A 14,511-nucleotide genomic window follows, 5' to 3' on the forward strand; every position below is an offset into this window, starting at 1 on the left:
CTGAGTGGAAAATGTTTGCAGCACTGAAATTATAGTAATTATTCTCCATAAACAAATGTTTCTTTTGAACACATATGATAAAAAGACAGAACAAATGCAAATTTGTTGTGATTTAACAAAAGTACACATACTTTCTAACTGTAATTAAGTACAAAATTCACATATCTGTACTTCTACTTGTACTCCACTACATTTCCTCTAACTGTCTCTGTTACTCGTTACTACCAAATAAAATAGAGCTTTTCTAGTCTTGATGAGCTGCTTTACACTACAGTTTTCACCCATTCACACACTTTAACTCGGGGTTAAGTGTCTTGCGCAAGGACACATAGACTAGCAGAGCCAGGAATTGAACCTACAACCTTCCAGTTGGAAAACAACTTACCACTACTGGGCTACCATGGTTCAATCCTAACTCCTTACATTTTTAATACTTTTACTTTAAAACTTACGTACATTTCATATTAGAAAATTTACTTTTGGTACTTAAGTACAGTGAATGTCAAATACTTTAAGACTTTTACTTAAGTAATATTGTAAAAAAGTGACTTCAACTCAAAGTAGGACTGGTCCTTATAGTGAAAGACATTTGACATTTGTGATGAAACATCACCTACATGGCTAAAATATAAAGGTTTAAATATCAATAACATCATTATCCAGGCTTAATCAAATATGTAGTCATTTAGATTTTGGATTTACTGCAGGACTGCAAACGTGTAGATAATGTGAAATAAAAATATAGTGTCAACTTTTAACCTTGCTTCACACAATGATTATTGAATTCTAAGAGATAATAGCTCGATGAACGGGAATGTAGCCTCCACCTCACAATATCAGCATTAACATTAACATTAGTGACAGAGCAGAGGTAATATTACGAAGTGTAACCTTTACAGAGCCATTTTGTGAGATTCCAATTAAAATATAGGGCAAACAAATACAGGGACCATGAGAATGAGATGGTTGGATGACATAATGTACTTCAAATGATGTGCCTCTAAATTATTTCTATCTGTGTCGTCCTTTGCATTGTTTGAAAAATTAGTCAAATTAGGAGTGTAGGGGGTGGAAAAGATAAAATAGCTCACCAATTAGAATAATTACAGTTTCACATTGTGCTATATTCTATTGAAACCACAGCCCACACTGTATGGCATACTGTTTGAATACTTTCAGTAGTAGCTCAAGGGCACTGAGTGCCACCCTCACAGCAACCAGTGTTCAGGTTCCTTTAAGGCTGAGACAGTGACAGTCTAAATCTGCAGCTGTTCACAAGCAGGAGGAAAAAATAAATAAATCTCTTTTACAAAAAGAAGAACAACTGTAAGCTATTAAATGGACAAAATGAATGTAGAAAATTCATAAAAAAATTGCAACAACAATAACAATAATATGGCACGTTTCATGCAAAGATGCAGCCCAAGGTGCTTTGAATTGTCAAATAAAATCAAACAATAACTGACCAAATAAAAATGAAAAACAATAAAAAACAAGGTCCAATTAATTCAAAAATGTACAGAAGAAACAAGAGGTCCTAATTTGGGATTAGAATACAGAGAATGAGAGAAAGAGGATAATGCTTTTGTTGAGTTTTCAGCAGCAGAAAAGTGATAAGATAAGCGTACCTCATATTTGTATGCAGACGGAAGTAAATGGGATAAATGTGTAACCTTATAGTGGCTCAGTAGATAGTTCTTTTTAATTTCGTGTTCCCATCATGCCTTTCTGCATGCAGTTTACATGTTCTCCCCGTGTGTGTGTGGGTTTTCTCCGGGTTTTCCGGTTTCCTCCCGCAGTCCAAAAAAATGCAGATTTGGGCAAATTGGACACTCTACATTGACCGTAGATGTGAGTGTGGGATTAAAGGGTTAATGTGTTTCTGAATCGGACCTCGAATTTCTCTAAACAACAAAGATGGAGAATATTTATTTTTTCCTCTTTATCTAACATGGCTTTTATGGTGTTCTACATTCCTCATTAAAGCTTTTAAAAACCGACATCCTTGCTTTTTGGCCGCATTACATCCTTTAATTTAGAACGAATATGACAGCGAAGATCAACAAACTTCCCATGTTGCCACATCCCATGCTCAGCGTATCACATGGTCCTGTGTGGGAAATCTGTGCTCCACGGGGAGTAATCACATGCATCATTGTGTGCAACACAACATTTGTCACATGGGTGACAATATTTATATCTTTTTTTTTCTTTTTTTTTTTAAATCTAAAAGATTTAGTATTGTAAAATCCCACTCAGCTCTGGCAGTAACTCTGCTTTCCCTTGTGACATGAGTGCATTTTTGAAATCACTGTGGGTTTGTTTGGAATTACAAAAAAAACATTGTGGTAAAACTGACCTTTGTGATTACATGGAAATGAAACAAACCTCCAAATTGCCACTCACAGACAAGACAAGACAAGACAAGACAAGGGGCCTCATGGTTGGTGTAGTGGTTAGCGCTCTTGCCTTTGCAGCAAGAAGACCCGGGTTCAAGCATGGGTTTTCTCCGGCTTCCTCCTACAGTCCAAAATCATGTAATATGGGGATTAGGTAAATTGGTAACTCTAAATTGACCTAGGTGTGAGAGAGAATGCTTGAATGTCTCTATATGTGGCCCTGCAATGGACCAGGGTGTACCCCGCCTATCGCCCTAGGTCAGCTGAGATTGGCACAGCACCCTCCTGTGGAGGATAAAGCGTTAGAAAATGGATGGATGGAAGATAAGATAAGACAAGACATCTTGCATTACTCATCAGCACACACTGGTGCTGTTAATATGTTACTACCTGCCAAGCCTGTCAAGTGACAGTAGACAGATGTGGATGAGTGTTGGAGTGAGTCATCTTTCAGCTGAAAGGTCAACCTTGTCAATCAATGTGAATGATGTGCGATAGAAAATAGTGATGCAAATAGATGCACTGTATCAATGTGTGTAATTGGGTGAATGGCAAAGCTGTAGTGTGGTGGCCGTCGTCTGTCTGTCTGTTTTTTTTTTTTTTAGCTACCAGCTAATTTCCACTTGAAGTCGCCAGGCAAGCGACCTGCCACAATTCTCTTAAGGTCTTAACCCTGAAAAAGCCATTTGAGTGGTGAAGGGTGACAGAAAGTGAGCACTAGCCAAAATGTCCTCACTCCCTTAGGTAAGTGTTTTGGTTCTCACAAAGATACCCATACAGGAACACACACACACACACACACACACACACACAGATGTTTGCGAGTATAAGGTCATGAAAACCTGAGATACATGTATCGCTGGTTCAATCCCGGGACACGCTAAGCCCTGCCAACTGCTCCTGCGCTGCAGCTTGTGTGTGTATTAAGGATGGGTTAAATACAGAGGACACATTCACTATCACTAATTGCAAAAAAAAATACTAATTCTAATTCTAAGTCTACAGACATAACTGTTTACTTAAAATCCATTCACCTCTCACTCTGTTTCACATTAACAGGAAGCGTATTCCATTCATTCATGGCCCTCAAACAGACGGCAGATTGTGCTGAAGGCAGACCTGTGTTCTTCCAGCAGATGTCAGCACAGCCACATCTGTCGCCTGTAATCACTGTCACTTCCTGTCAGTCCTGCAGCACACCTCTCTCATTAATGCAGCACCTCTTACTTTTCATTTAAGTAAAATAAACAACTGAAGAAAAATAAACAACTGAACAACTGAAGAAAAATAAACAAGGCTGTGATTTCCTGTGGAGGCAGTGATGGAGAAATTGAATTCGGTCCTAACGGTTGCTCCGAGCTAATCATTGGGCACCAAGCACAAATGAGCCATTAAATTCAAGGCCTGAGACACACTTAGTGCTCTTTGCGTCATATATAATAGGAGTGTGCGCGCACGACTGTCTGCGAGCGACTGAATGTGTCTTAATTTCAACACACAAACCATTTTTGGCAGATATGAGAGATGAATAGAAACAAGCAAGATGATGCTGTTTTTGTTTTTGCCAATCAATTTATGTATCCAGCAGAAGTCCCTCGATGCTTTCTTATTGCCTTTGTCTTCCATCTCCCCCAAAGGGCCACATTATCCTGTGTTTTTTCACGGCCGACAACAGAGGAAGTGTTTGTGATGCTTTCATGTGTTATCCGCTGGGTGCAGCTGTGCATGTGTAGGCATATTTGATCATGTTTGCCAGCATTTAGCTTGAAATAAATCTATGTATTTCAACTGTGCCGCTGTTGCTTCTCTCCTCTCCTCTGAATGTACTTGAACAAAAAGCCAAGGTGAACATGACGCCGGCATGAGCAATTTCATTGAAGGAATGCATTTTAGGGAGGAAAGTTTAATACGTCTTTACTATAAGGGAGCCTTCTTCTAGACCTATTTTGTCTACTGGGAGTGTGATTGAGACCTAATGGGAATGGATGATGGCCGTAAGAGCACATGTCTGAAGATGATAGCTTGAATCAGTATTCTCTCCTGCAATGAGAAGTGGAAATAAGAGTTGCAGTTAAGGCAAAAGTGATGTCTGTTCCCTGGTCTGTGAAATGGCCCAATGTCCCCAGCCGATCCGCTGGCTGATTGTTATAAATCTTAAGGTATTGTATTATCTTGGCACACCCATTAGTGATGATTGCGATTGCGTGAGGAATATATATATATATATATATATATATATATATATATATATATATATATATATATATATATATATATATATATATACATATGTATATGTATATATATATATATATATATATACATAAATATGTATGTATATACTTCCAAGGCAATACTTGGCTGAACTACAGTATATAACAAGATCATGTTACTTCATTGTTTGCCTTCATGAACCTTTATGCACCGATCAGCCACAACATTAAGACAGAGAACTGTTTTTAATGCGGTAGATGATCGGTGTAATTTCAGAAATGGATATGAAAGTCATTGAAGTGATGGGTCTACGCTTCAAACGATCTGATAGTCTTCTCAGTAAGGAGCTATTTGGCACGCTGTGCTCTTCTCATACCTTTAGCTCCAACATCTTTCATCCGGCGACACTAAACCTTTTGCTTTTCACGTGGAGATAATGAATCAATTCATGCGTATAGTGTGGAGCGCACCGAGAACAGGCGGGTTTATACGTCACCTTCTCATAATTGATATATGCGTTTGTTAAGAAGTCTGACAATCCAACTAAAGAGGCTTTTATTTTTCATCGCCTTCCATAAAAGTAATGCTGTGCAAGCAGCAGTAATGTTGGAGCAGGTACAATATTCACGACCAGGCTGCTGTCCAGGGAGCTTTGTGTGTTTTCGGCATACGTACAGTATAGGACCATTTTAATTAAAAAGACTGAACATTTTAAGTAACATGCAGCCTGATTTTAGTGTTAAAACATTCCAGGGATTAAGTCTTGAACGTTCAAAGGAATTTCAGGCCGTGTTGGACCATGTGACATGACGGCCTATTGCAGCTTCTAATTTGTCTTTATAACGTATTAAAAAATTTAGCTTTATATAGACAGAAGGCTCTTCAATTATTTGTCTCCTTCCGCACATTTTCTTGGAGTTTGATCATTATAAAAGATTTTATCATTGGTGAGGGTCATTAACCATCTGCCATATAGCTGTAATAAAACTTACATAATAGTTCGCCCCCCTCAAGTAATTCACCAAGTCTTGAGTTGCCAAATTAGCATATGGCAACGGTCCTCATGGAGGACCAGCCCAAATGTGAGCCAGTTAATTCCAGCGCAGCTTAAAGTGTCACTTTTTGAGCACAGAGTGAGATGGAAACTCTGGAGAGCCGTAACAACCACACTGGTGATCTAAATGCGCGTGCCTTCAACTCACTGGGGTGGACATGCTGCTCAGGACGAACAAGGGCAGCAAGAATGAAACAGAGATTAAAAAGCAAATTTTAATCTCTTTATACTCCATGTTAGCTCTCGGGAGAGCTAACATGGCTTATCAAGACAGAAATTAAGACTTACTGTAGTCTGTGCCGATCATGTTTAGCATCTCTCACCAAGAGAGGACAACACAGAGTCTGTCTGAAAATACTTTGGCATGTTGAATTTTAATTCCACTTCTCAAACTTGAAAATTCAAATTGGGTAGTTACCAGGCTTTTGATGAGCTGACCATTTGAATCAGGTGTGTTGGAGCAGGGAAACATCTAAAACCCAGGACCAGGATTGGGAAACACTGATAGGAGACAGAGGTTGCAGGTAATCCTGAGAGGAGGCAAGCAGACAAGCAGGGTTAGGAAGAAGAAAACTAACAAATAAAAACATTCAAATAAAACTGTCAAACAGGATAGCTGTTTTTTTTTTTTTTTTAATGAAAATGAAGTATTTGTATGCAGCCACTGTCATAGAAAGCAGAGCAGGAAAGCAAAACACTGCACACCAGATTGTGCCAAAATGTCATATTCCTGGCATATTAGCAGAGTCATTCAACTCTGCAATTCTTCACAGCCAATGCTTAATGTTCTCATTGCTCCCCTCAGCATCTGTTTAACCCGGCAATTCATGTACTTGTCCATGCAAACAGTAAGTGTAAATGAGTAACTGGTGATCATAGTGACGCATTTAGCCTCAAGAACAGAGATTTGCATCAGGGGGTTTGGTGGATGGTTGCGTGGATTACAAATGAACATTTTCTAGAACAACTCAATAAAATCTGCTGATGTGCTGCTTCTCTGTGGGCAGGTATGGATGCAGCTTGTGTTATGTTACAGGATATAATGTAAAAAGAATTGCAATGAAAATAAAACTCAAGTCCAGTCTGCAAGTGTTCCACATGTTCAGTGGAATTTACTCTCACTCCATCACTTCACAAGTCTCATCCAGTCATAATTAAACCATTTTTTGCAACAAATAGAAAAACAGTCCGAGTAAAGGCCTTTGCACACTGGACGTGTTTTTTTCGTGCAAATTATTTGCACACACGCAGCGTTCACATCGACTGCGTAATTTTGCCGAGCTGATTTGTGACTTTCGTCTTCAGGATCGTGGTCGATTTTCCAGAGCTTCCTTTTCCTTTAACCAATCAAAAATGAGCGCTGTCGATGACCGACAGTCAGATGTTTCCCTCCTCCAACACACCTGACTGATTTCATCTCTCCTCTCCTCTCCTCTCTCCTCTTTGATGTCTCATAACGAGTAGGGCCACTGACAGACACGAGCAGAGACAAGGTCATAAATTTTGTCATTCAGTCAGAGCGACTCAAAGTGCAACAACGCGAGGTTCGGCCGTAAGGTAGACTCTCATTCCTGAGACTTGTTCCCTGCAGCGTTTCGTTTTACTTCCTGTCATCTTCTTTAAATGAAAACACCGCAGACACAGAACAAAGTAAATACTTTTGATACTTTTGATACTTTCACTCCATCGTGCCATACATTCAAAAGTCACACACTAGACATCGTATTCAGCACAATCACAAACTAGCACTCGACGTTCAGACTCGAGGCCCTTTATCACAAAAGCCTTTGTGAAAAGAGGAAAAAACAACCCAGATCTCAAGAAGAGAGAAGAGCGAGTGACAAAATATAATCATGAAAAAAAAGAAAACACAAGGTGACAAAACAGCCTGACCCGTCAACTCTCATGAGCAGTCAAACACACGTGACCTTTCGTACAGTACACTGCGAGTGTAAAAATGCGTTTTGCGAAGCATTTATTTGTCTGTTAAGTCCCTCAGTGTGGAAAAAAAGGGACTTGCTGCAAGGGAATCGGTTAGCGTCGGGTGGCACATCCAACAACCTCTGTGAAATTCAGAAGATTTGTCTCAATTTCCACATCAAAGTTGTGTTAGCGTCAATGTGATCCTGTTAGAGGACGTCTCTGAGCGGAGATGAATTCATTGAGCCGTGGAGAGTGGGATCTGACAGCCGAGTGGGGAGTGGGAATAGCAATGCGAGCGCATGCAAGCGGATGGAAGGGTGCAAGTTATAGCGGAGTAATAGACACCTGAATTAAGAATAATGAATCCACAGAGGAGGGCAGACACCTCTTTCATCTTCAGGCAGATTTGAACTGCTCTTTCATCATCATCTAAGAAAGTGCGCAGATGCATTTACCTGCAGGGAAGAAACACACACTTCTCTTTCAAAGAATATACTCTTTTTTTTGTTGTTGTTACTGCGCCCTGCAGCGTTTGGAAGCAGAGTGAGGAGTCATTAAAGACAATGACACACACCCGCTGAAAGGAACGCGGGCAGGTGACAATTATTTACCCCGTAATTAGGCTTGTTATTTTGTCTGATGAATGTGTATGGAAATTGAGGGTGAGGGCTCTGAATGGCAGGCGCACAATACAACGCAACAAGGGCACAGTGTTTGTCTCTCATCAAGGTGACAGAGCAATGAGAGGAGCTCCAGTTTAGTTCAAAGCGCAATATATTTGGGAGGAAGGGAGTTTTATTCTGTTACTAGAGTTCATGTCAAATCACATCAAGTCAGTTTTATGAATACAGGGCATGTTGCGGCATGATTTTAGGAATGGAAATGTTTGATGGTAGGTCTGCAACTTTTGTCCTGTTACGGCCACACCGAGGGGACACTCACTAATGTAAACAGGAAGTGAAATCCTACATTATTTACATTATTTACATTATTTCACGTGCCTTTTTTTGATTTATGTTGCCTATCTCTATCTTTTGAATGACATCGCCGCTCGTCTGTCCAGTTTTATGAATCGCTGCACTTTGTTTGCTTATATTTGATGGAGGAGAGATTCCCCACGTAAGCCCCGAGAGGTTTTCTGAATTTCTCCTTTGTTGTTGTTTCACTGTGCTTTTGGGTTTTGTTGTACAAAATAAACCAAACCAAAACAATCTTGCCTTACGTGTATGGAGACATATGAGATATCAAAGAGTGTGCGAACAAAATGTCTAAGTCTATGGATAAAGCTTACAAAAAAAAAACCACAACAACAAAAAGGAGCACGAGGGACAGGTGCTCACATCAAATCACTGACAGACTGAACAAAGCATTGTTTGCAGCAGGTGTGTGGCTGTCAGTGATTGAACAATAACTGCGGTCAGTCCTTCACTCATTCACACACACGCAGACAGACTGACACAAGGACACCCTAGGGTCAAAACTGGTCCTCATCTTGAAATCCATTAGATTATTAAACACTCATGGTTCCCAGAGGATGAGCCCCAGCCATCGTGTTCCAAACGTGTACTAGCGTCAAACTCCATATTAAGAAAGAAATAAAGAGTTGTTTTTCCCTTCTCTAGTGGCACAATGGGGCATTGTTGACGTTTGCTGTTTTGTCGAGCCGTGAAATTTACTCAAATAAATGAACGTATGTCCTGATGTACAGGCCATATTTTCCACGCTGATGCTTTAATGATCAAACACCTGTAAAACAAATGACATTTCCCTGAGCCTCAGCTGTGTGTATTTGAATGTAGGTCAAAGCACAAGAACGCTAACACATCAAAGAAGTATTTTTCTTTTTTTTAGAACTGAGTTAATGTTTGTGTCAATATTTTCGGTACAGATTTGATGGCTGCAACTTATACACATGTTTATTATTTTCCCTTGTCTTCTCTCACCTTTGAATTTACCTGAAAGAGTTTCATAAAATCCTGGTAGGTGTTTCACTTTCCCCTCAGGATTAAACATCGTCAGCTTCTACAAATGCACCTCTGTGGTAATTTATGCCACGTCTATGCATTCCAACTCACATCTTTCAACTGGTTTGTTATGTAACGGTGCCACCTCTAATTACCCATTTCCATAAAGTTGTGTAGATGTGTGATCCAAGGATGAACCCATTAAATTTGCAGTAGTACGGATTGCTAGAGGAATAGCTGATTGTTGAGTTTCATCCGCAGGTCAAAATTCCTTTCATTCTGGGATTGAGGTTCTCTGTCTTGAGCACAAATAGACACTTTTATATTTGTTGTTGTTGTTGTTTTTAACAAAGGCCATTGTGTCACGTACTGAAGTTGTGATCTTTCAACTGAAGGGACCTGTACAGGAGTCTCTCTGGACGCTGTGTCTCCTCGAGAGGAGACTGTAGATCCAGCCTATTCAAATGGCGGCCCGTGGGCCACATGTGGTCCAAAGCCAACTTCTTAGTGGCCCGGCCTGTGGTTCCGCCAGAAACACTGAGGAAAAAGTAGAGAAACACTGGTCAGTTTGAGCATGTTTGAGTGCATGTGTGTGAGTGTGTGTGCTCCAGGTTTTACTCATGTTGTGGGGACCTAAATTTGTTTACACAGTCACATTATGTGGACAAAAAGAGTCCCCATAACGTAAATAAATAATTAAATTTCAAGGTGAAGACGTGCTGTGAGGTTAGGTTAAGGTAAGGGTAAGGGTCAGGGTCAGGGTCAGGGAATAGTTCTGGTCAAGGTTAGAGTAAATCTCAAGGGAATGAATGTAAGTCAATGTGATGTCCTCTGAAGTCATGGAAACCAGACTTTGTGTGTGTGTGTGTGTGTCTCTCGTGTGTGTGTGAGTCAGCGTGTGGTGTTGAAGTAAAGCTCGGTGACCTCACTTGGTCCACAAGCAAAATACATAATGTGCATGAACCAACAGGAGTTTGGTGCTGTGTGTGTATTTGCTCTTCTGTGGCTGTCTTTGCGTTCTGTCCGTTATCCGGTGAGTATATTTGTTTGTCTACATGTGGTCGACTCTGAAGCGACTGGAGGTGAAGTCGTGGACATTAAATTTATGCAGGATCTATGTTTATTAACTTTATTTATTTACCATGACCCAGTTAAGTTGAAATCTTGGCTCCTGCTGCTGCTGCTGCGACAATCGTGTCTTAATTCGAAGAGACAGCTCAGGGCAGGAAGTCTCAACGTTCAGGAGACATTTAGGTAGGCTGTTGAGTTTTCTCCTGAGGTACAGGCTGAGTCACTGGCTTTGTCATCAGCGAGGCGACTTCCCTCATGAGACTCGTAACCAGAATAACGCCGAGTGTCATTTCTACAATGGAAGAAATCATATCTGAACAATCATCGGTCCCCGTCTCCATCCGCTCATTTAATCAGCAGGTGAATGGCGTTCAAAGACAGCTGCTCCATGGTTACAGGTGTCATTAGGTCTACGTCCAGCTGAGGTCTTTTCCAGGCTGTCGGCAGGTTCGCCACTTTTTCCTCAATAATTGACGGCAGAATTCCTGCCTGTGAGATTGCTGTTTGGCCAGTTATGGCAGTCTGTGCACTCCAACATTCCCCACAGGCTGAAAGTGCTGATACCGAATGCTTTTTATCAGAGAACTTATTCTCTCGTAATCACAAACCAGTCTCCAGATGCCTTTTGTGTGTGTGTGTGTGAGTGTGTGAGTGTGAGTCAGCCCCAGTTTGATTAATGTGATTGGGGAGTTCTGTAAGTGCTGCCAGGCTTAGAGGTGTCAGACAATGGTGCTGAATAAATGAACAGAACTAATTGTTTGTTTATGATTTGAAATATTAATAACAGTGAATATATGAGGATGAAATCACCATTTGGGACAAAATAGGCACCATGGCTGGTGTAGCGCCACACAATCATTAAGAGGAACAGTATCGGCCTCATTTCACAAATGTTGAGGCTACATTAGTTGGACTTTTGTGTAATTAAATGATTCCCTGAAGAAATAGAGACTGTGTCTGTTTATCTGTTTATAATTAAAGTAGCGTGCATAATTTTAGTTTTGGTGGTGGTGGTGGGGGAGAGGGGGGAGGGGGGAGGGGGGTGATGGCAGCAAAGATAGAGGCCTCTGTTAACGAGACGTGAAATAGTCTCCAAGAGCTTACTGCACATTGCACGACTTTGACTCTTTAATGTCCGTCTCTCACACAGGAAAACAAAGTCCATTAACATGTTACATGTACGCGGCCAAAGGGGATCATGGAGACGAGGGAAAGCGCTGGCGATAATCCATAAGTGTGATTGCACTTCAAGGATCCTCTTATTCAAAGCTGACATGTTCAATTCCCGAGCCACTGATTAGTGGACTAGTATGTTCAGCTGCAGAGCCACTTAGAGGGAGCATCAGTTTCCACGCAGTAAAATAATGAGCACAGAGAATGAACGGCTCTATGACCTCTTTTGTACCTGGAAATCCAAACCACACTGTGGCGCTCTGCTGGGTCTCATCAGGACTCCTGCTGTCTGCCCCTACAGTGCTGCACGTTTTAAGAGGATAATGCCAAATAAGTAGACTAAATCCCATCTCCCCAGTGGTGCAAACCCTAGGCAAAGTTTTGTTTACGTTGTTGCTTTATCAGTGATCTGGAAAGCGTTGTGAATCCGTTGCAACTCCACTTTCATCTCCATAAAACACCTCGATCCACACTGCATTGTTGGCGCTGCGGCAATAATGAGAGAGTGGAGAACTTGCAACCATACGGTTGCATTGCTTTGTGTGTGTTTGAGTATGTGTGTGTGGAGATGGGGTGTGTGTGGGGGGGACGGGGGCTCTGTGCCAGCAGCACTCATTAGAAGAATACTTTATGTAAATCCAAAAGGCTATTTTGTTGTTAATCTCGAAGCGACCCTCGACGTTTTACTGCGCACCGCATGGCTCTCAAAATGAAATAAGACGACAATGTTGATTGTGGCTGATAGGGAGAGAGAAAATAGCCATGTCTGAATTATTTTGAATCATCTAATCACTGACTTCATATTGTTTTATTGCACAATGGGCAATCTTCCGGAGCAGCAAAAACAAACCAATATATTTGTCAGCGGATGTATATGTGGTGAACACTTTGTGAGGTATTTTATAGCAGCGACTGATGTTGTGTTCGTACTGCTTACATGATTAAGACTCCTCTGTGGCCACATTTGACGTTCTCTACAGCCTGAAAATGATATGTTAGTTTGATTCTTTTTTTGGTCACATCAGTCATGGTTATCTCTCACTGAAATAGGTTATGTATCTCAAACTCTGCCTGATACTGAACGCTGGGGTCGTCAGCCTGCCGCACTGACGGAATTCTGTCATTCAATCAGTCGTAGGTTATTTTGTGTTATTATTAGTGCTGAAAGATGGCGTGCAAGCAGTTCATCCAGATTGAGAGGATTTTCCACCCTGTCAAAAGTAAAGTCCTGGGGGAAAGACTGAATATTTCCTCTTTTTGCCATGAAATGAGGCACATTTCACAGATTAATTACTTACATTCTGACTTTAGTCCAAAAATGTCCATACTGCATTAAAAAGCCATCAATCCAACTGTGAAAACAAAACTGGGAGATCATATGGATATTCCGTTTAGAGAAATATTATTAAGGTTAAATATCTTGACAACATAATGCGGGTGTCCAATCTCATTTAGTTTCCAAGTGTCATTATTACATTGCTGGGATAGCATCACATTATTTGATGTTTACTACTGGGAGAACACAGCCCCACTTTAAATTTGTCAAACTGACACGTCCTTATGCTAATTTAATGTGGTTTGAAAAGCTCTCAGTAGACGGCGTTTAGAATGAAAGGCAGAAAAGCGACAAGCTCACATCTCCTTTAGAGAGAGACAGATGTCTTATATTGGTAGCTATGGATGCCCAATTAGGACACAAAGCAAGCAAACACATTTAATCTGCAGCCGCTTTGCCAAACAAAGGGATAATGATTTTAAGATACAAATACAGTGACTAATAGCCAGTTTCTGTTGTGTATACTGAGTATCCAAGGAAAGGCTTTTAAATCAACCTGTCTGAGCTGTTATGATGTATCTTCAGCTATTATCCCTGATGCCTCCCAAAGGGTCGTCCTCTCCATAAACTCTTCCCCTTCATTGAACCCCTGCCACCCACTACCAGCATGCTTGTTAAACAGACACACACATTAGTCTAACTCATGTCCCCTCGGAGACCTGCAAGACTGCCAACGCCAAAGCTCATGCTTATTTCTCAGCCTCTGACCCCTGTGTGTGTGTGTGTGTGTGTGTGTGTGTGCGTTTCATGTGGCCTTGACCTAAGATAAGTATGTGTAGATTTTCTTTATCCCTTTTTTTAATGTGGAAAAATCAACCCAAAGTAAAAAAAAAAAAAGATTTATCAGTAAAGAAGAAAAATGTGTGCCACGTGCTTGTTTGTTCATTTTAACTTTAAAGAAATGCACGTTGGTGGTAGAATTAGGGTTAAATATCAGTTACACAGTCAACCACAGTTAAACATATCTATGCACCAGGGGCAGGTTAATCTCAGTGCTGCAATTTAACATAAACAAAATACTTCGTTATTGTACTTAAGTTCTACCAAATTCATATGTCATAAGTCAAAAGTATTCCTTTCAACACTTTATACAAGACTGGTTCATCTTAAATTACTGAAATAAACAAGTAAATCAGTGCAGTGTAAGTGAATTTAGATGTTGTGTCACGTATCCAGGAGAGAATCTTGCCCTGTTACAACTTTTAAAGGGAAAACTAAAATACAGTAGATAAATGGTTTTCATGAGGATAAAAGGTTTGCTGCTCATCAGTGCAGCGGAGAATGCTTTAAATACAAAGAGCATGCTCATGGTCATCATCATTAACAAACCAAATGCAATACGATTAGTGAGGAAATAAACAGAGCAAACCACTTACT

This window comes from Solea solea, chromosome 1 (genome assembly GCF_958295425.1).
Source record: "Solea solea chromosome 1, fSolSol10.1, whole genome shotgun sequence".
NCBI lineage: Eukaryota > Metazoa > Chordata > Actinopteri > Pleuronectiformes > Soleidae > Solea > Solea solea.